This window comes from Phocoena phocoena, chromosome 11 (genome assembly GCF_963924675.1).
Source record: "Phocoena phocoena chromosome 11, mPhoPho1.1, whole genome shotgun sequence".
Taxonomy (NCBI): Eukaryota; Metazoa; Chordata; class Mammalia; order Artiodactyla; family Phocoenidae; genus Phocoena; species Phocoena phocoena.
In genome coordinates, this window is record NC_089229.1 from 27,560,900 (window position 1) to 27,583,144 (window position 22,245).

General features: G+C 36.7%; 1 protein-coding gene, 1 non-coding gene and 1 pseudogene across 2 annotated transcripts in view; 1 reads left to right on the forward strand and 2 right to left on the reverse strand.

The window, feature by feature from the left end:
• The window catches only part of EEA1 (early endosome antigen 1), a 128,744-nt gene that overhangs the window by 10,914 nt on the left and 95,585 nt on the right, over window positions 1-22,245 (forward strand). The window lies entirely within an intron of this gene.
• Window positions 2,120-2,191, reverse strand: TRNAW-CCA (transfer RNA tryptophan (anticodon CCA)). Its single transcript has one exon. It is a non-coding gene; the product is annotated as a tRNA-Trp (tRNA).
• LOC136130855 (large ribosomal subunit protein eL34-like) lies at window positions 9,096-9,442 on the reverse strand (annotated as a pseudogene).

Genomic DNA, 22,245 nt, shown 5'->3' on the forward strand with positions numbered 1-22,245 from the left:
CTTGCTATTTTTTCTTTCTCCCAAAGCACCCCATACTAATTAAGAGAATGGGCTTTTGGAATTAGACCATCATTTAAGCCCTGGCCTCCTCTATTCATGAGCGTGAGATCTTTTGCAAAATTTCAAGCTCTTTGAGACCCAGCTGTTTTATCTGTAAATTGAGCATAATATGTACTTTACAGTATTGTAGAAGGATTAAATGAAATAATGTTCATGAAGACTCACCACAGTATCAGCATTCAATAAACACTTAGTGTGTAGTAGCTCAGTATACTAGAACACTTAGTATATAGATCTCTGCAAAACTTATTCCATTGTTTTTGTGATACTTGACTTCTCCACTGCTAGACTGAGCTCCCTTAGGGTGGGGATTTTGTTTTTCTTCCTTAGTGTGTCGGACCTACATTAATGTTTGATACTTGGTGTATTTTCAGTAATACATGTTGACTTGGTAGCTGTGTAGAGAGGATGGCTCCATAAAGGGAGAGACCAGCTAGAAAGTAATAATGTTTTAGTTCCTAAAATTGTTGCACATTAGAATCATTTGGAATCCTTAAAAAAAAAAAAAAATTCCCAAGTCCCTCCATTGAATCAGAATTTCTGCATCTCTTGTTGTTAATCCAGGGGATGATGAAAGCTTGAATCAGACAATGGCTTTGGGGATAGAGAAAAAACAGATTTTCAAGAAAGGAGAATTAATAGGACTTACTGACTTGTGAATAGTCTGGGTGGAAGGAACTAAGGTGAAAAATAGAGGAGGAGGAAGAACAGGTTTGGTGAGGAAGACAAGTGTGAACTAGAGGTATGGACATCCCAACAGAGATGTTCACTAGGCAGGTGGAAATATGTAGGTCCAGCACTTAGGAGACAAGTGGAGGCAAGTATTAGACATGTGTGAATGTTGGAGAGACGTCAATTCAAATAAGGACTGAGAAGTATCCACTGAATGGAACAGTTAGGTCATACCTAGTTCAGTTTCAGGAGAGTCATGGGGAGAAATGATTGGCTGGGAAGTAAGGGTATAGAAACAGGGAGTACAGACTATTCTTCCAAGATATATGGAGGAGAGGAAACAGTAATTAAATATTAAATGCATGATTGTAATCTGTCATCCTTGGACAATATTCTAATGAGTGCTTTTTATTTTCAAGGATTATAAACTTCCCCAAATCAGTCTAAATTGAAAGGAGGATTTATTGTAAGGTTTCAAAGTGATCTAAGAATAAGAATTGCTATACAGTTGGGTCTCTAGACAGTAGGACCTAGAAAGGTGTCGGGGCAGAGGCAGTACTCCCCTCTGTCTCACACAGTCTCCTGGACCACTGGCATTTTGCCTCTGCATCTCTGTGTCCATCCTCCTTGCTACTCCTTGCTTAGTATGCTCAAGACCTCAGATGGCCATCTGACCACATGATTCTACTTGCTTTTCACCTTACCTTTGCATAGCCAACTGGCCAAATGTTGCATAGCCAACTGGCTCAATTTCCAAACCCCAACGAGAAGAATCAAAAATGTCCTCTTCATCTTTTCTTGTTGGGCCATGTGTAGGTCTCTGGCTGGCCAGTAATGGAGTTACTTCTTCTGGGTCAGGTGTCTGCTGCTGGTTTAGTCAGCTGAGGTTGAGAGTGGAGTGAGGTCATTTGATTCATAGGATTCCTCCTTTTAGGAATTGTGATACCATGAAACACATCTTTTACAGATCATTCTAGAAATAAGCTTTACTGTGGCTCTGAAATAGTGATTATAGTTCTGGTTAGGTTCATTTGGTGCCAGCTAATTTTCTTACCCTCTATTCTAGTTTTTTCCTTCATAGCTTCTGCATTCTCAAGAGTCAGTGGTGTTTTGAAACTTTGGCTGGGTTATAACTTTGATTTACTTAAGTCCCTCCAGTACTCTTATTTACCTCATGACTTTGATGTGTATCTGTTTAGTGCCAGTTTGGGTGGCTAATTTTTTTTTTTTTTAATATTTATTTATTTATTTGGCTGTGCTGGGTCTTAGTTGCAGCACGTGAGATCTTCGTTGCCGCGTGCAAGATCTTTGTTGCGGCTCGTGGGATCTTTGTTGTGGCATGTGGGACCTTTTTTAGTTGTGGCATTCGGGCGCACGTGGGATCTAGTTCCCTGACCAGGGATCGAACCTGGGCCCCTGCATTGGGAGCGTGGAGTCTTAACCACTGGACCACCAGGGAAGTCTCTGTGTGACTAGTCATTTCTCTTCATAGTTTGCAGTTTAAAGGCCTAAGCATGGAGGTCAGCAGTAGTCCATTGTTCACACTGGGGTTTGTTTGTGTGTGTGTTTTGCCACTGAGCCATTTTATTGGTTGCTAGCTAGCTTGTGAATGGCTGCTTTTGGGTCCAGGTGATCACATTTGGTCGATTGGCAGTAGACATGGGGTCATATACCCTGGCTGTCTTGGACTATGTTCTCAATATGGGTTGCGGTAGGATAACTTACTTTGGGATAGATCCATGGCCATTGATTGATTGACATATTGAACATGAATAACTTAGTTGCATAGACATCTGTTTAAGTATTGCATGGGTCATAGCAGCAGATGGAATTTAATAAAAACCACATCCTTTCCCTCGTTTCAATGTTTAATATTAGACTATGGTTAAGTTTTACATAAGTATGCTAATATAAGTTTTTCTAGCGTCTCAGTGATACTTTATTGGGACTTTATTAGCTAAATAACATTTGGAAAGTGTTTTAAGAATTCCTGACTTTGTGTAGTGCTATGCCAAAACACACTCTGTTGTGGGGGATTAAGAGGTAATTGTATTGAATTGGACCTCTGATAAGGAAGTATGGGTTTATTTTGTTCTATAAGACATTAATTTTTCTGATAAAACCTTGTTATATCTGTTTGCAACTTCCAAATATTCAAAGCAATGATTTAGTTTTAAAATAGAATATTTAGAAATAATAAAAGAATATATTTCTGGTTAGAAAAATCATGTACATCATGGAAGTCTGAAAAGTTCAGAAAAGGAAAATTGAGAAGCAGCATAGGGCTTGTAGCATAGTGGATGTTTTAACTTTGAGAGCATTTTGTTTAAGTCAGGTGGAATCTCCAGTTCTGTGCATTATTACATTTGTAATCTTAGCTAGCAACTTACTTAGTTTCTTTAACCTTATTTTTCCCCCTTGGTTAAATGGGAACAATTCCTTTAATTTTATCCAAAGGATTGTTGTGATGATTAAATGATATAATGTGAATAAAGATCTTGATGTTGTGCCTGTCACAGAGGTTGTAAGTTAGCTATTATTATTTTTTTTTTGCTGTATGCGGGCCTCTCACTGTTGTGGCCCCTCCCGTTGTGGAGCACAGGCTCCGGACGCACAGGCTCAGCGGCCATGGCTCACGGGCCCAGCCGCTCCGCAGGATGTGGGATCTTCCCGGACAGGGGCACGAACCGGTGTCCCCTGCATCGGTAGGCGGACTCTCAACCACTGCGCCACCAGGGAAGCCCAGCTATTATTATTATTAATAGAAAGATATAATATTTCATTTAGCACACTACCAGTTGACATTTCTTTAGTGTAAAACTCAGGTTTCTTATGTGCCTGATTTTGAAAGTACAAATGATCTGGGAGAAGTTGATATTCTGAGCTTTACAATAAGATTCATGTCTCTGGGTTATTTTGATTTTGTTAAGTTTTTGAATGTAAAGACACCACATCAAGTAGAGAAATCACTGAATTTGGAATCAAAAGACTTGAGTCCACGTTCTAAATTCTGCTATCAGTGTGATCTTAGGCAAATCATGAGCTTCTCTTGGCTTCACTTTCCTTATCTGTTCAATGAGGGCACCACCTAGGTGATTTTTGAAGTGCTTTTCAGGGTAAAAGTATTAGTTGAAAATCACGGAAGTACCAGGATTTTGAGTCTGCAGACCATTTGCAACCCCAAAGTAGCATTTTAAGTGTTACATAACAAATCCTGATACCTTTTACCCTGTTTCTTAGCCTCTTTGCTGAGAAAAAACACTGTCTTCAGGAAGCAAGGATTCAGCGATAAAATCCCGTAGCTCATGTAACATGACTATCACAGCACCTGCCACATAGTAGGCTCCAGAAGAGAGTAGGTCTCCTTTTCTGTTGAGTTCCCTCTGCCACTCCCTTTCCCCAGTGTATAGCCCTTTATGCGTGTCTCAAATGCAAGTAAGGTACATTCATTTTAGTGGATGCTTTGGTGTGGGCCATAGATTCCCCTTCAGGATAGAGACACATTCTCTTAGTTGCTTGGGATCATGGCTGCCTCACCCAAGTTTATGTCCCCTTCCTGGAAGCCGCCTGTATTTCATTCCTGGTTAATGGTGGGGGATGAAAAGAATCATCCTCTTGCCTTGATTAGAGACTAACATGATGAAGGGTCATTCTAGCTTCAGGACTCTTTGTAGGCTTAGTTGAGGCTGCTCTTGCAACTGTTATTGATCAATACTGTTCAGCTTCTCCCTTGGCCCAGTCATGCGGCCTCTGTGCCTACACAGGTGTTCTTGAGAGCACTCCCCAGTAAACCTGCTTGCAGATATCAATCTCAGACTCTGTTTCCTTGGGAACCTGAATTACGAGTCATCTGCTATTTGGATAGTCTTTCTCAGGGATTTTTGCATTGTAAAAGATGATAATATTCAGGATGGATTTTAATTTTATAAATATTGTGTTCCACTTCTTTGAAACTGACATTCTACATATTTTTTATAACAGGAATCCATAGCCAGTAGATTAGGATTTTTGTTAGATTCTGAAGTTTTTACACAGTAGGTCTTCAAGCACATTTTGGGATTTTGAGTATGGCCCACAGATTCTCTGTTTAGGAAATTTTATTATTAGCACCTTTCCCAGCTCTCTCAAGTGATTTTAAGACTTAAAAAATGAAAAGTGCCGTGTGAGGGACAGGAGCAGGAGTTTGGGCCATCCTCCCTTGGGGTGGGGTGTAGTCGTCGTTTCCACACACACACACCCCACCCCCCGCTCTGAGACAGGTAGGAGGGCTGCGTTGAGCCTTGAAGCCTAGGGTGTGGGCCCAGGTGGAGCCGCTGCAGGTGCAGATCTTGGAGGTAGTAGCAAATATTCAGATGAGAACTTTGAAGGCCAAAGTAGAGAAGGGTTGCATGTGAACAGCAGTTGAACATAGGTCAGTCGGTCCTGAGAGATGGGCAAGCACCTTTTTTTTTTTAAAAAACTTTTATATTGGAGTATAGCTGATTAATAATGTTGTGATAGTTTCAGGTGCACAGCAAAGTGAGTCAGCCTTTCATATACACGTATCCATTCTCCCCCAGGTTCTGAATTCTTATTTTGATATATTTTTGTGTCTGTCTCTCCATATTTATTGAATCAAGACACCTGATGGCCTAAACTTGCTTAAAATATGTGAATCAATTTTAATTATATGTTAGATATTTAATTACATGTTAGATATTTAAAAAGTGTTAGATATTAAAGTCTTTTATTCTTTCATTTAATATTGAGTTAATTGTATGATGTCTATAAACCCAGTTTAGTTGCTAGTAACTTATCTATAATTAGTTTTGGTTGTCTCAGTCTCTTATTGACTAGGCTGCCTTTTTTTTTTTCTGACTTGACTGCTTTCATATACCTATTAATAACCACTAACTAAATTTTAGAGTTTTGAAAGTATGCATAAGAAAGCTAAGCATATATAAAAATTGGAAATATATTTGACTTTGTTTCTATGGGCATGCTTTTAAGTTAGCCAGTTTAAGGCCCACATGAATCATGGAATGAGAATTTTGGAGCTAGAAAGACCCATGATCTTGTCCTGTCCCTGTAGTTTGTCATTGAAGAAGTTGAGATTAGAGAAATTAAGTGTCGAGATTAGAGAAATTAAGTGTCTTGATGGGCATCAGAGAGATGGCCAAGAAATATTTGAGACAGTAGAGAAGATATTGAATTAGGACTTGGAAACCTAAGTTTTAATTGCAACTCTGTCGTTAGATAGCATGATGTCAGGTAAGCCAGTTGTACTTTCTAGGGCTTCGTTTCCTCATCTATGGAGTGTTACAGTTGGAACATGATTTCTGAGATGTTTTCCAGCTTTTAAATTTTGATTCTAGGTCTTTTTTTTATGAGTGCACTTAGTAATAATGTAAGTATCTACTACTTATAGTATATCTAACAAATGCCAGGCACCGATTTAAACGTTGTATGCATACTATTTCATTTAATCCTCCCAACAGTTCTTTGAGGCTGACATTAGTTCCACTTTACAAATGGGGATTTGGGGCTTACAGAGGTTAAGTACTTTTACAAAGGTTCTAAGTGGGTAAACTGGAAGTTGAATGCAGGTGTGTGTGACTCCAACTACTGTTTTATGAATCAGTATTCCTAGATTTAGATGTACTTTTGTTTTGGGGATGCTTGACATGCCCTGCTGAAAACAAGAGCCAGTTGCATTTAGATAAGTATATGCTTCTCACCCCCCTTCTCTGGCATACTGTATTGTATGTATCGTAGTTTATGTCACTAGGTTAGGCAGGGAAGACTTAGGATGCAGAAGTATATTGTGTGCTGGCACTTGAGAAATTTTGGAGTAGGCTGGAATCAGGTGCAACGGGGGAATATAGCCTCTTAGAGACGCCTTAGAAAGACGAATAGGAATTGCACTCAATTCACCATTAGTAATTTAACAACAGGGGTGACTATTTGATGCTTATTAAAGTTGTAGATGGCTCTAGGTTAGGCGGAACTGCTCACATTTAAAAAAATAGGAATTATTTGCAGTTGAAAGCTGATGTAAATGAATTAGTGTTAAATGTGGTATATTTGTAAAGAAGCTTACTATTGTACATGGTTTTATGATGGATAGAAAAGCATCTGTGGAGTTACATGGTGGGTCAAGGTCATACTGCAACAGTCTGAGTAAGTCTTCTACATCAGGATTTGATATAGATTGGGATATATTCGGTTTTAAGAAGAAGGTGGAGAAATGAGAAGGAACTCAGAGGACAAAAAAAAAAAGTAATTACCAAAAATGAGTTGTAAACAAGTTTAAAGTTGTTAGATTTGTAATGGAGATTAGAACAAAGAGTATTAGTGACCATTCTCAAGGTTGAAGATTGAGAGCAAGCAGGAAAGGACTTAAGAGACAAATTTTATATGAAGTTTGAGGCTGACAGGAGTTAAGGATTAGGAGTATAGAAGATATAAAGTGAAAAGTAGAAGGTCCTTCCCAGTAATCAGTGCTAATAGTTTCTTGTGTATTTTTCCACAAAGTTTTAATGCATATATCCATTAACATTATACTATATGAATTTGATTTTTTTCACTTAATATAGTTTGGAGAGCTTTCAGTATCAGCACTTTCAGAACTGCCTCTTATTATTTGTTTATTTTTAATAACTACATTATATTTTATTATATGGATTATTAAAATTTAATCATTTCTCTATTGAAGGACATTTAGTTTGTTTCCAGTTTTGCTAATAAATAACACGGCAGTGAGCATGCTTGCTATACATATATAGGTGGTCCTTTAATGAATTTGTCCACTGGGTAATTTCCTAGCAGTGAGTGAGAGAGTATGCATATTTTTTGTATTTAGTTACACTCCCATAAACAATGTTTGAGAGTGTTGGTTTTGCAATATTCTTTCCACCAATGAGTATTGTCAAATAAAAAAAATTTTTTGTGGGCTTCCCTGGTGGTGCAGTGGTTGAGAGTCCGCCTGCCGATGCAGGGGACACGGGTTCGTGCCCCGGTCCGGGAAGTTCCCACATGCCGCGGAGCGGCTGGGCCTGTGAGCCATGGCCGCTGAGCCTGTGCGTCCGGAGCCTGTGCTCCGCAACGGGAGAGGCCACAGCAGCGAGAGGCCTGCGTACCGCAAAAAAACCCCCAAAAAACAGTTTTTTGATTTTACTCAAATACCCTGAAAACCAGATTGGCAGTTTAGTCTTATAGTCTCTTGTTTAACTTAGAAAGTTAAAAAAGAAACAATGGAAAATAGAATAATGTAAATCTTGGAGTAGTTACATTAATTCTTTTTAATGTAATGAGAAGTATTGTGTGTTAAACTCAGGGGGTATTTTTATTGTGTCCTTACTAGGAAATTTGATGAATACCTCATTCTTTATAGGGCTCCCATCCTCAGAAAGGTTTCCTTTTCTCTCTTGTGGAGAAGATATGACATTATATCTACTGTATCTAATTGTGTCTATTGCTGCATAATAAACCATCCCCAAACTTTGGCTTAAAACCACCATCATTTTATTTGCTCTAGATTCTCTAGATCAACAGTTTGGGCTAGGCTAAGCTGAATGGTTCTTCTGCTGGTCTCTCTTGGAGTTACTAATACAGCTGGAGTTATCTGTTGGTTTGATTGGGGTGATAGTCTAACAGCCTCTCTCATATTGTTGATAATATTCCTTGGGTCACATGTATCCAAGGTTATCCTGGGCTTGTGTGGTGACAGAAGAGTTTCCAGCAATGAGGGAGCATATCCCATTGTGCACTCTACTTGTATGTTATTTGCGACTCTGCCATCAGCCAAGGCAAGTCTCATTGCCAGAGCCCATGTGGGAGAGGATTACACGGGAGAATTGCAAGGGCATTAAAACATAGGTGTGATTCATTGAGAGTCATTACTGTAACAATCTACCACCACTTTCTTCTTCCTTGTATTGGTAAGTGTTACAAGAGAAGTATAAATAAGAGATATAACAGTTTAAAGTAGAGAAAGATTTCTTGTCTAAGGAAAGGTTTTATTGATGTCACTTAAGTTAGAAAGACTGATTCCATCAACAGTTGCAGACTGTTGATTTTCCAGATTTTTAATTTCTTCTACATATATTAACTGACATTTTTCTGTAAAGAACTTTTCAGTTTAAACCAGGGCGATTTGGTTGCCATGAATTTCAGCGTATACTGGATGGTCAGGATAAATGCTTAATTCTTTTTCTTTAATTATGAATTTTCAGAATAAGAATCGATACACTACTCTAGTAGTGATCAATGAGGCTTGCTTATTTGTCTTTTGACTTTCTCTTTCCTTGAGGAAAGAGAACTCACGGATTTTTTTTTTTTTTTTGCCTTTTAATTTTTTAATTACTCAGAAAAACCTCATTTTTTTATTTAGCTTTCTGACTCTGTGCTTGTGCTTTCAACACTTTCACAACGATTTTATGTTCCTCAGTAAGGAAAGCGTGCTTGTTCCTGTCACGGACACATTTAAAACACACATGGAACCACCATAGGCCTGGCTGATATGTTTTTTCGTTTTAGACAACCTTGTAAGAGCTTTGGGTCTCACAGCACAAACTCCTCAAAGTTGGCCTGGGCACACGCCACATGTGGATTTTGGTGCTTTCTCAACCTTCTTGGTATAAAAGTAAACACCAGGGGTTTGGGACAGCCTGGTTTTGTTAGAGGCTGTATTGTAGGATAGCCTACGATGGTGTCTCAAACACTGGACCATCCTGAATGCCTCTAGATACCATCCCCGGAAGAGGAAGAAGCACTCATGGATTTTTAAATATATTTCATGAACTCAAGGATTTATATATATTTAGTGGGTTTCAGTCAATTGAAGTCAGTGTGGTTTTTTGGTATGCAAATTGTCCCAGCTTTACCTAGTAGAAGTGCCTTCAAGGTGACTTTTGTCATTTTGACAGGACCCTGTTAGTGTTTGATAACTTCCTTGCTTTGTGGCACAACATGTGCCAGGTTCATCTAGTAAAATTTCTCCTCCAGGCTGGAATCATCCATTTCTCCAAAGAGTCCTGGTTCCTTTTAATGGGGAATGCTATTTAAATACCACTGTCTGGGCACTTAGGGTTCTCATTGCTTCTGTGTTGTCATTGCTTTTAAGCATTTAAGATAAGAACTAGGATATATATATATATATATATATACACACACACACACACGTACATGTGGACAGATTTAAAAAGCAAAACAACATGAGTTCAAATTAAAGTATTTTTTTCCTTCTTTGAGTTTGTATTTTGAAATTTTATACTGAACATCTTGGCTCTTAACGTTAACATAATTATTTTTTCCTAAAAATATATATAACATAGCTTTAAAATAACAATACTAATATTACTGTTAATAAGCTTACTGAATCAGTTTTACTAATGTTTTTTTAGCAGTTCTTTTTGTCCTTATACTATAGCTCGCTAAGGCTATAAAGTCAAAACATTGTGTTCTTAAAACACTTGATATAATTATCTTCTTTGTGTGGCTATAGCATTAACTTGAGATTCAGTTAGGTTTAAAATTAAAAAAAAATTAAAAATTGTAACATGAAATTTAGCATTTTTATCATTTTAAAGTATAGTGGCATTAAGTACATTCATATTGTTGTGCAACCATTACAACTATCTATTTCCAGAATGTTTTTATCATTCCCAAACTGAAATTCTGTACCATTAAACAACTCCTTATTCCCCCATCCCAGCCTTTGGCAACCACTGTTTTGCTTTCTGTCTCTATGAATTTGATTATTCTAGGTGCTCATATTAGTGGAGTCATACATATTGGTCCTTCTGTGTCTGGCTTATTTCACTTAGACTAATGCTTCCTGGGTTCATCCATGTTGTAGCATGTATTAGAATTTCCTTCCTTTGAAAGGCTGAATAATATTCTACTGTATGCATATACCACATTTTGTTTATCCATACATCTATCGGTAGACATTTGGGTTGTTTCCACCCTTTAGCTATTGTGAATGCTGCGATGAACATTGGTGTACAGATATCAATTCGAGTTCAGTTAGACTTAAGCTGAAGTTTTAAATAAATGAGGATTATTATTAACTAAGCTAGAGAACATAGGAGGAAAAGAAAACTTTTTCCCTGGGGTGGTAAAGGGTTGAGATAAGTGGTTTGATTTTGGAAATGATTCATTTGAGGTGCTTTAGGAAATCAATTAGTCTCTCTTTTATAGTCCAGGTGAGAGATGATGAAGTCTTGAACTGAGTTAATGGCAAAGGAGATGAAGAAAGGATAGATTCAAAATTTATGTTGGTGATTCAATTAACTTGGTGATTGGATGTGAAAGTTGAGAAAGAGGGGAGTTAAGGGTAATGCTTTGGATTTAAACAAGATGGGTATGTGATGTTTCTGTAAGTTCAGGTAGAGAATGCAGATGGATAAAAGGTTTATGAGAACAGATAATGAATTTGGTTTTGAATAAAATGACTGTAGTGTGCTTTCACGGCACTCTGGTAGAGATATTTAGCAGGAAAGGAAAATATGAATCTGAAGTTCAGCAGAGATCTGGATTAGATTTAGAATTTTATTTTTGTCTGCATTGGGGGATAAGTAAAGTTAAGGGAATACGTGAGATCACCTAACAGTGTATGGTAAGCTAAGAGGTTGAACATGAAAATTCCCTGGAAGCCCTGGAATGCTTTCCATGAGATAAGAAACTTGTCATTTGCAAATATACCTTTTCAGTTCATCTGTATGTGCAAAGTTCTTAGTTCTTAATAGTAAGAAAGAGGTAGTGAGGGCCCTAAGAAATCTTTGATTATTCATTTATAGTACAAGGATCAGGTAATGTATTTAAAGCACCCTTCTTTTTTTTTTTTTTTTGATAGATTTATTTGTTTTATTTTTGGCTGCATTGGGTCTTCATTGTTGTGCACGGGCTTTCTCTAGTCGTGGTGAGTGGAGCCTACTTTTCATCGTGGTGTGTGAGCTTCTCATCGCTGTGGCTTCTCTTTTTGCGGAGCGTGGGCTCTAGGTGCGCCGGCTTCAGTATTTGTGGCACGTGGGCTCAGTAGTTGGGGCTTGTGGGCTCCAGAGCGCAGGCTCAGTAGTTGTGGCATGCAGGCTTAGTTGCTCCAGGGCATATGGAGTCTTCCCAGATCAGGGCTCAAACCCGTGTCCCCTGCATTGGCAGGCAGATTCTTAACCACTGTGCCACCAGGGAAGTCCCAAAAACACCCTTCTTAAGGTTTGAATATAATAGATGGCTTTTCAAACTTCTTGAATTTGTGAAAATTTTCCTAATTGGTCTTTATGGTGGGACGAGGGTGAAACAGTGACAAAATCAATGCTGAAAGTTACATTTTATAAGAAATCCTTGTCGATGTCTTGTAAGTCTCCAAGGTTTTGAGGTTGTATGTCATTTAATTTCTTATACTTGTATCCTTTCCAGTTTCAGAAATAATTTTGCTAAGTATAAGGTGTGTTTAGTATCTTACAACAATTTTTTTTCAAAGATTTTCGTAAAAGCAATATTTTATTTCTAGTCAACTCACCTTTTTCTGGCAATTAATGTGTTACTAACTCAGCTTCTGCTGGTTTGCATTGTTCCCAGTCTAGTTTCAGCTAGAGTGGTATGGGTTGTGCATTTGCTTATTAAGCATTTACTACATCTCTTCTGTGTGCAAAGACTAGTTATCCTTTTAATTGGTTTTAGTGCTTTGAAGATAGGTATGATTTAGAGATGAGGTTCTTTATTTTTAGTAGCAATTAGGTTGTAAAACTGAGTTATGTTCTCAATGAAATTATTGCTCTCTTCCTGCTTGACCTTCTCTGTAGTGAAGTCATATGTAGGGGGAGAGTTATATGTAGGAAGAATATGTTGAGTTTGGAAGCTCTGACTCAGTATATCAGCAGATATTAGAAAAACTTCTGTTATTCATCTATAAAATAGGTGTTTTTTATATGCTGCTAGATGTTTGTTTTGATTGTTTTTCTTTGCTATTAGATTTTCAGTCATAATTGGAAGACATAGCTATTGGTTGCTTTGGATTACAGCAGTGTAGTTATGATTCTCACAAGTAGATTTTTAAAGTTGTATTTAATAAACAACTAGTCTGAAATAGATAAAATGCATTTTAAAGAAACTTCATGTTGTTAAAACTCCTTTGATAGTGATACTACCTTTCAAGGTATTGCGTACAGTAAATAGTAACTTTTTTTTTCCCAGTTAAGTGCTGTTCTTTATTCAAAAACTTGTATGTGATTGTTGAAAGTAGTTTTTGGAGAGATTAATGCTGCTTTATGTTGATCTTATAGTTGTTGGTAGTAGGAATGTATTTTTATATTATCAACAACCTAAGGTAGCCAAATATATTGCAGGCATCTATTCTTATTTGGTTGAAATAAATACTTTGAATACCATATAAACTTTTCCCCCCATGTTTTCAAATTTTGACCTGTTTGGCTGACACCACTAAGCATTAATAATAGGTGTTTGAGAACTCTAATCATTTGGATCTTTTGCTAGCCCAAATATTTTTTAATTAAAAAAAATCTGAAAATTAAAAAAAAATATGACCACACTAATAAAAATTTTTGAGAGGAGATGGGTAGGTGGTTAACTAAATCATCAGCACAAATCTTATTCTTTCAGCAACATAGAGGAAAAGTAGTAATAAAAAATAGCCCTGACGTAAAACACATCAGTCTTCTGTGACCTTTCAATCTGTGTTTATATCTTTGCATAACTGAAATCATAATATATCCAAACTTTGTATTTTGCCTGTCTTACAAATTCAACATTATATCACATGTGTTATAATTTCTTTGCACAATCTTCACCCTTGTCACTTTTAAAAACAATTTAAAAAATTAAAAAAAATTTTTGGCTGTGCAGCGTGGCATGTGGGACCCTAGTTTCTTCACCAGGGATTGAACCTATGCCCCCTGCAGTGGAAGTGTGGAGTCTTAACCACTGGACTGACAGGGAAGTCCCCCACCCTTGTCATTTTTAATTGTCAGTTTTGTTGAGTTGGGTATGTCACAATTTAGTTAACCTGTTCTTTGTTTTAAACATAGTTTGCTTGTAATTTTTCACTTAAAATTTTTAAGAATTATATGTTTCAGGTGTATAGCATTATGATTTGACATCTGTGTACACTACAAAGTGATCACCACCACAAGTCTAGTTGCTGCCCATCACCATACAGTTGACCCCCTTTCCCCATTTTGCCCACTTCCCAACCCCCTTTCCTTCTGGTAACCACTAATCTGTTCTCTGTATCTGTGAGTTTGTTTTATTTTATTTGTTCATTTTTTTTTTTTTTTTAGATTCTGTGTATGAGCAAAATCATATGGTATTTGTTTTTCTCTGTCTGACTTATTTCATTTAGCATAATACCTTCAAGGTCCATCCATGTGGTCACAAATGGCAGAATTTCATTCTTTTTTTATGGCTGAGGAGTAGTCCAGTGTGTGTGTGTGTGTGTATGTGTATGCCATTTCTTCTTTATCCATTCATCCTTAATGGACAGTTAGGTTTTTTTCATATCTTCGCTGTTGTAAATAATGCTGTAATGTATAGGGGTGCATGTATCTTTTTGAATGAGTGGTTTTGTGTTTTGCAGATAAATAGGCAGAAGTGAAACAGCTGGTCATATGGTAGTTCTAGTCTTAATTTTTTGAGTAACCTCCATACTGTTTTTCATAGTGCCTGCACAATTTATAGTCCCACCACTAGTTCAGGGTTCCTTTTTCTCCACACCCTCTCAAACATTTATTTCTTGTCTTTTCTGACAAGTGTGAGGTGATATCTCATTGTGGTTTTGATTTCCATTTCCCTAATAATTAGTGATCGTGAACATCCTTTCATGTGCCTGTTGGCTGTCTGTGTGTCTTCTTTGGAAAAATGTCTGTTCAGGTCCTCTGCTCATTTTTTGATTTGGTGGTTTTTTTGTTGTTGAGTTGTATGAGATTTTTGTAGATTTCAGATATTAACCCCTTATCTGATATATGACATTTGCAAATGTCTTCTCCCATACAGTAGGTTGCCTTTTTGTTTTGATGATGGTTTCCTTTGCTGTACAGAAGCTTTTTAGTTTGATATAATCCCATTTGTTTATTTTTGCTTTTCTTTCACTTGTCTTTGGAGTCAGAGCCATAGAAACATTGCTAAGACGGATATCAATAAATGTTAACCAGACTTATTGTGGTGATCATTTTGCAACATATACAAATACTGAATCATTATGTTGTACACCTGAAACTAATATAATGTTATATGTCAAATATATCTCAAAAATTTTAAAAAGCTCAATTAAAAATAAATAATTCATAAAAAACAAAAGCAAAATAAAACTCACTGCTTAAATGACAAAAAAAATAACTGATATCAGTGAAGTTTTCTTCTAGAAATTTCATGGTTGCAGGTCTTACATTCAAGTCTTTAATCCATTTTGAGTTACTTGTTTCATTCTTTTGCATGTGGCTGTCCGTTTTCCCCAGCCCCATTATTGAATAGACTATCTTTTCTCCATGGTATATTCTTTGCTCTTTTGTTATAAATTAATTGTCATATATGTGTAGGTTTACATTTTTGGACTCTCAGTTCTGTTTCATTGATCTGTGTGTCTTTTTGTGTCAGTACCATACTGTCTTATTACTGTAGCTTTATAGTATAGTTTGAAATCAGGGCGTGTGATACCTCCAAGCTTTTTTCTTCTTTCTCAAGATTATTTTGACTATTTGGGATTTTTCTGTGGTTCCATACACATTTTAGAATTATTTGTTCTAGTGCTGTGAAATATGCTGTTGGAATTTTGATAGGAATTGCACCAAATCTGTAGATTGCTGTGGGTAGTATGGACATTTTAACAATATTAATTCATCCAATCCATGAACACAGAATATCTTTCCATTTGGTTGTGTCTTCAACTTCATTCATCAGTGTCTTACAGTTTTCACTGTAACAGGTCTTTCACCTCCTTGGTTGAATTTATTCTTTGGTATTTTACTCTTTTTGATGCAGCCATACATGGGATTGTTTTCTTAATTTCTCTTTCTTTTTCTTTTTCGGCCATGCCATGGCACACGGGGATCTTAGTTCTCCAACGAGGGATCAAACCCGTGCCCCCTGCAGTGGAAGTGTGGAGTCTTAACCACTGGACTGCCAGGGAAGTCCCTTAACTTCCCTTTGTGATAGTTTGTTGTTGGTGTGGAAATGCCACAGACTTCTGTATGTTGATTTGGTACCCTGTGACTTCACTAAATTCAATTATTATATTATTAGTACTGACATTGTGTGCGTGTGTGTGTGTGTATGTGTAGTCTTTAGGGTTTTCTATATGTATCATGTCATCTGCAAATAGTGACAGTTTTACTTTCTGATTTAGAAACCTGTTATTTCCTTTTTTTTTTCTAATTGCTTTGGCTAGGACTTCCAATGCTATGTTGAAAATAAGTGACAATAGTGGGCATCCTTGTCTTGTTTACTGATCTTAGAGGAAAAGCTTTCAGTTTTTCATTGTTTAGTGTGATACTAGCTGTGGATTTGTCATATATGGCCTTTATTATGTTAAGGTATATTTCCTCTCTACCTACTTTGTTGATAATTTTTATCATAAATTGATGTTGAATTTTGTCAGATGCTTTTTCTGCATCTATTGAGATGACCATATAATTTTTATCCTTCATTTTGTTAATGTGATGTATCATGTTGATTGATTTGTGGATGTTGAACCATCCTTTCATCCCTGGAATAAATTCCACTTGATCATGGTGTATGCTTCTTTTAATGCATTGTTGGATTCAGTTTGCTAACATTTTGTTGAGGATTTTTGCATCTGTGTTCATCAAGGATATTGGCTTGTAATTTTCTTTTTTTGTGGTCTCCTTGTCTGCTTTTGGTATCAGGTTAACGCTGGCTTCATAGAATGTGTTTGGAAGCCTTCCCTTCTTTTCAGTTTTTTGAAGAATTTGAGAAGGATAGGTATTAAATCTTTGAATGCTCTAGAATTCGCCAGTAAATCTGTCTGCTCTGGGCTTTGATTTGTTGAGAGATTTTTGATTACTGTTTCAATCTCCTTACTAGTAATTGGTCTATTCAGATTTTTCTATTTCTTCATGATTCAGTCTTAGAAGATTGTATGTTTTAAAAAAATTTTCCATTTCTTTTAGGTTGTCCAATTTGTTGGCATATATTCATAGATCATGAGACATCCTTTGTATTTCTGTGGTGTTAGTTATAACGTCTCCTCTTTCATTAGTTATAACGTCTCCTCTTTCATCTCTGATTTTATTTATTTGAGTCCTCTTTTTTTTCTGGTGAGTCTAGCTAAATGTTCGTCAGTTGTATTTATCTTTTCAAAGAATCAGCTTTTAGTTTCATTGAACTTGTTTTTTTTCTTTTTTTTAGTCTCTGTTTCTGCTCTGATCTTTATTATTTCCTTCCATCTACCAATTTTGGCATTTGTTCTTCTTTTTCTAGTTCCTTTAGGTGTAAGGTTAGATTGTTTATTGGGGATTTCTTGTTTCTTGAGGTAAGACTATTGAATTTGGTCCATTTACATTTAAGGTAATTATTGATAAGTGTGTGTTTATTGCCACTTTGTTAATTGTTTTCTGGCTATTTTTGTAGTTCTCTTCTCTCTTTTCCTTTGTGTTTTGGTGTGGTTTCTTTTAGTGTTATGTTTAGATTTTCTCACTTTCTTTTGTGTACTTACTATAAGTTTTTTCCTTGTGGTTACTGTGAGGTTCACCTATAACATTCTATGTAAGTAGTAGCCTGTTTTAAGTTGCTAGCAACTTAAATTAGAAATCATTCCAAAGCTTTATCTTTTTACTCCCTCCCCATGTTTCCTACTTTTGATGACACATTTTACTTCTTTTTATTTTATGCATCCTGTAACTAATTATTGTAATTTTAGTTATTTTTAGTACTTTTGTCTCTTAACCTTTGTGCTTGATTTATAAGTGATTGATCCTCTGCCTTTATCATACATTTACCTTTAACACTGAGATTTTTACTTTCATATGTTTTCTTATTAACTAGTGCCATTTCTTTTCAGCTTAAAGAAGTCCCATTAATATTTCTTGTTGGGCCAGTTTAGTTGTGATGAATACCTTTAGCTTTTGCTCATCTGGGAAACTCTTTATCTCCGTCAATTCTGAATAACTTTGCTGTGTAGAGAATTCTTGGTTGGAAGTTTTTTCTTTCAGCACTTTGAATATGATCTGCCACTCCCTTCTGGCCTGTAAAGGCTCTGCTGAAAAATCTGCTTGTAGAGTTATAGGGTTTTCCTTGTATGTAACAATTTGTTGCTTTTAGGATTCTCTCTTAATCACTTATTTTTACTGTTTTAATTATAGTGTGTCTTGATGTGTGTCTCTTTGGGTTCATCTTATTTGGAACTCTCTGTGCTTCCTGGACCTGGATGTCTGTGTCCTTCCCCTGATTAAGGATGTTTTCAGCAACTATTTCTTCAAGTAGGTTTTATGTCCCTTACACTCTTTTCTTTCTGGCACCCCTATAATGCAAATGTTATTCTGCTTGATGTTGCCCCAAAGGTCCCTTAAGGTGTCTTCATTTTTCATCTTTATTTTATTTATTATTTTAAAAAGATATTTATTTTTTTGGCTGCGTTGGGTCTTAGTTGTGGCATGTGGGATCTTTTGTTGTGGTGCGGCGGCTTCTCTCTAGTTGTGGTACGTGGGCTCTGTAGTTGCTGTGCATGGGCTCCAGAATGCGCAGCCTCAGTGGTTGCAGCACGTGGGCTTAGTTGCCCTGTGGCATGTGGGATCTTAGTTCCTCGACCAGGGATTGAACCCGCATCCCCTGCTTTGGAAGGTGGATTCTTAACCACTGGACCACCAGGGAAGTCCCTGTCTTCACTTTTAAAAATACTTATTTCATTTTCCTGCTCTGTCTGGGTGAGTTCCATTGTTTTATCTTCCTGCTGACTGATTTGTTCTTCTACTTCACCCAGTTTGCTGTAGAACCCCTCTAGCATATTTTTCAGTTCAGTTATAACTTCTGTTTGGTACTTTCATATATTTTCTATCTCTGTTGAAGTTCTCACTGTGCTAATTTTTTCTTCATCTGAGTTTGTTTAGTATCTTTATGACCATTACTTTGAACTTTTTATCAGGTAGATTGCTTATCTCTGTTTTGTTTAGTTCTCTTTTTGAGGTTCTGACTTACTCTTTTGATTGGAATATCTTCCTCTGTCTCCTCATGTTGTCTAATTCTTTGTGTCTGTTTCTATGTATTAGGTATATCAGCTATCTCTCTTAGTCTTGAAGGAGTGGCTTTATTTAGGAGATGTCGTATGGGGCTCAGAAGCACGATCCTACCTAGCCACCAGAGCCAGGTGCTCGAGGGGTGTCTCCTATGTGGGCTACATGCAGTTTGTGGGGCCACCACTGCCGTGGGGTGCTGGTGGGTGGGGCTGTTGCTTGGGCAGCTATGAGGCCCACCTGAGGTGTGGGGGTTGGCAGGTGCTCTCTCACCCCTGGTGGGATGTGCCCACTGGTGGAGAATTCCAAAGTGGTGCCTTCCAGCACCAGTATTAGCAAGGTAGCCTGAGATCACATAAATGGCTCCTGCCAGTGACTCAGCCCGTCGGGAGCATTCCAACTGGTTCCTGCCTCTCTGGCAGATGCTTCAAGATTAGTAGGTGAGTCCCCTTCACCTATGGTCTTATGCACTTTTCAATTTGGTGTTTTTGCACTGGTTTTCAGATCAAGTCAATCTGTGTGCAAGTCCTTTAAGAGCAGGTTTTCTATTCCCTGTAGCTTTCCTGGACATATTTCCTGTTGGTTTGCAAAACCAGGTGTTTTGGAGGCTCATCTCTCTTGTGCAGGATCTAAGGGTTGGGGTGCCTGATGTGCTCAAATCCCTCATTCCTCAGGGAAAGGATCCGTGCCTTTGTGGTCCCTCCCAATTGTGGATTGCTGAAGCTGAGGTGTGGTTTTCATATCTTCGCCTGTCCTACACATCTCATTGCTGTCCTTTTATTTCACCCTTTGTTGTGGAGGTTCTGTTCATTCAGTTTTCAGATCTCTTTCTGGGGGAACTGTTCCATATGTGGTTGTACATTTATGTCTGTAGGAGGAGATCAGTTCATGATCTTTTTATGCTACCATCTTGAACTCCCATAATTTTTCACTTTTGTAAATAATGCTTTGCTTGGAATGCCCATTCATCCCTGCCTGGAAAAGTTTTGATCAAGCTTCAAGCCCAGACACAGTGCTTGTTTGGGTTTACAGCTTTAAAAAATTGTTGTTTATGGCAGGGGGTAGTAGCTTTGGCCAACTTTCTGAGTTCTCACAGTGGGCCTGGCTTCTTGTTACCTATCACATGTAGGGTGTTTTGGTTCCTATTATCTCATTAGAACTTGTTTGCCTCTATCTACTTTAGTTCCCAAACTCTACACTCTGTGTGTTTGTTTTATTTTTTGTCCACTGAGATACTTACCTTGTGTTTGAGCATACGTCTACAATTTTAACATTAAAAAAATTTTAATCGGCTGTTGATCGTTGATTGGAGCTGAGGCAGCTTAGTTTCTGTGCTAACTGTGAGTGCAATCTGGACTGGAGTTGTGGACACTCTCTCTTTACCATGGCATATTTCAATGTTTTATATCCCTTAGCCTATTCCACATACCCTATTCCACAGTTTAACCTATTTAATACCTGTTTGTGTGTCTATTACTTTATTTCAAACATATGTATTTTTTATCAAATACAGTGTTCTTATTTCTGCCCTGTCTGCTCTTGTGCATTTTTTTCATCTATTTGGAATGATTGTCATTTTATTTAATTAAATTTAACTTTAAGAAATAAGATTTTTTTCAGTTACCACAACTTGCATTGATCTCTTCTTTCTCATAATTCTGCTCACACTCAGAGCTCCCCCCTTTAGCATTTAATTTTTTTCAAATTGTTTCTGATCTCTTTTTTTATACATTAGCTTGGTTTCACCAGCCAAGTTGTATAGTCTACCTGAAGGCTTGCTCCTTGTTTCTCTTACATTGTCCTCATACTCAGTGTCCTCCGTCTGGCATGCAGAGCTTTATAGAATGTTAGGTGCCTCATGGGAGATGGATAAATATCTATTGAAGAAACCATAAACAAAGTGAATGTGTTTTGTACCTTTTAGTCACTGTAAAAGATATCTAAATTATGTAATAATTTTCCTAAAAATCACAATTTGGAAGATATTTATCCCCTATCATTTTAAGTTTTTAGCACAAATTATTCTTATCCCATTGTATTTACAAAGTAAAACTTTTTATAAGTGTAAATGTTAGAATGATTTATATTGTTTCCTCAGGGTCATTGTTACTGTAATTGTACTTCTCATTGAAGTGATAGGATTTTGGCAGCCTAATAATAGAAAAAGAAGTTCTTAGACAATTTAGCAACAATCTGAGGGAATGAGGGAATATGTGTAAAATATGCACATCAAAAGCATCTCATGATGATTTTATTGTTTCTTCTTTTTTCCCCATGCCTCTTGGGCTTACTTAGGTCTGTTTACTAGGATTATTTTAGGCAAATTTAAGGAAGGGTATTTTTGGTGATGATAATAGGATTATGTAGATATTTCTGTGAATTGCTTGTTCTCAGGCAAGGTAAATCTCAGGTGAGAAGCCACCTGGACTCTGGAAAAACTTAGGATACAGAATGGGGAAAGTAGTTCTTGGGAGGTACAGCTTTTGTTTGCAGTGCTTTTGGGGATGGGGTCAGTAGTTTTAAAAACCATTATGATGTGAAGCTCTGAAATGTTGATGAGTCAAAAATGAATTTCTAGTTTTATACAGTTATTTATATTAAGTATATAATTAAAATTCTCTTTAATTTTTTTTACTATTTAGTTACTTTTTTGTCACATGCATGAGTATATCATCAAATTCAGATAGCAGGCTTTTATTTATAAATTCATGTCTCAAGTATATCATTTTGAGAAAGAATTTTGCTTTGTTTTTTTGGAGGAGGGTAGCTGATGTAATAGTTCAAACATGAGAATGTTGTGGATGTTAAGTAAACACAATGAAGACATACTCTGGATAAGTTTAGAAAGAGAGTTATGTTTTGGGAAAATATGATAGGAACATAGATCATCCAATTTGGACAACTCTGATTATTTTTAATATCAAAAATTTCTCAATGTAAAAGTAATTTAACTATGAATCTAAAATTCTGAAAAAAATGTAGCAAAAACAAAAACTGAGAAACTAAAGACCAGAAAACCCATAATTGCTTCTTGCTAAAGAAATTATTGTTTGCATTTTGGGATATTTCCTTTGAATCTCTTTTCTTATATAATTAGTTTTTATACATAATTATAATCATAGTATATACATGTTATTTCATTTTTTCTATGCAGTTTTTATAATCCTTATTTTAATTGAATAATTTTGAAGTAGTATCAGTTCATCCTTCTTTGGCATTTATGTTGAATATGTAAGTGATGTACAGGGTGTTCATGTTTTGAGACAGATGTTTAGTGATTTGTTCTCAATCTTGGGTGCTTGAGGTATATCTCAGTGGAGATGTCAAGCAG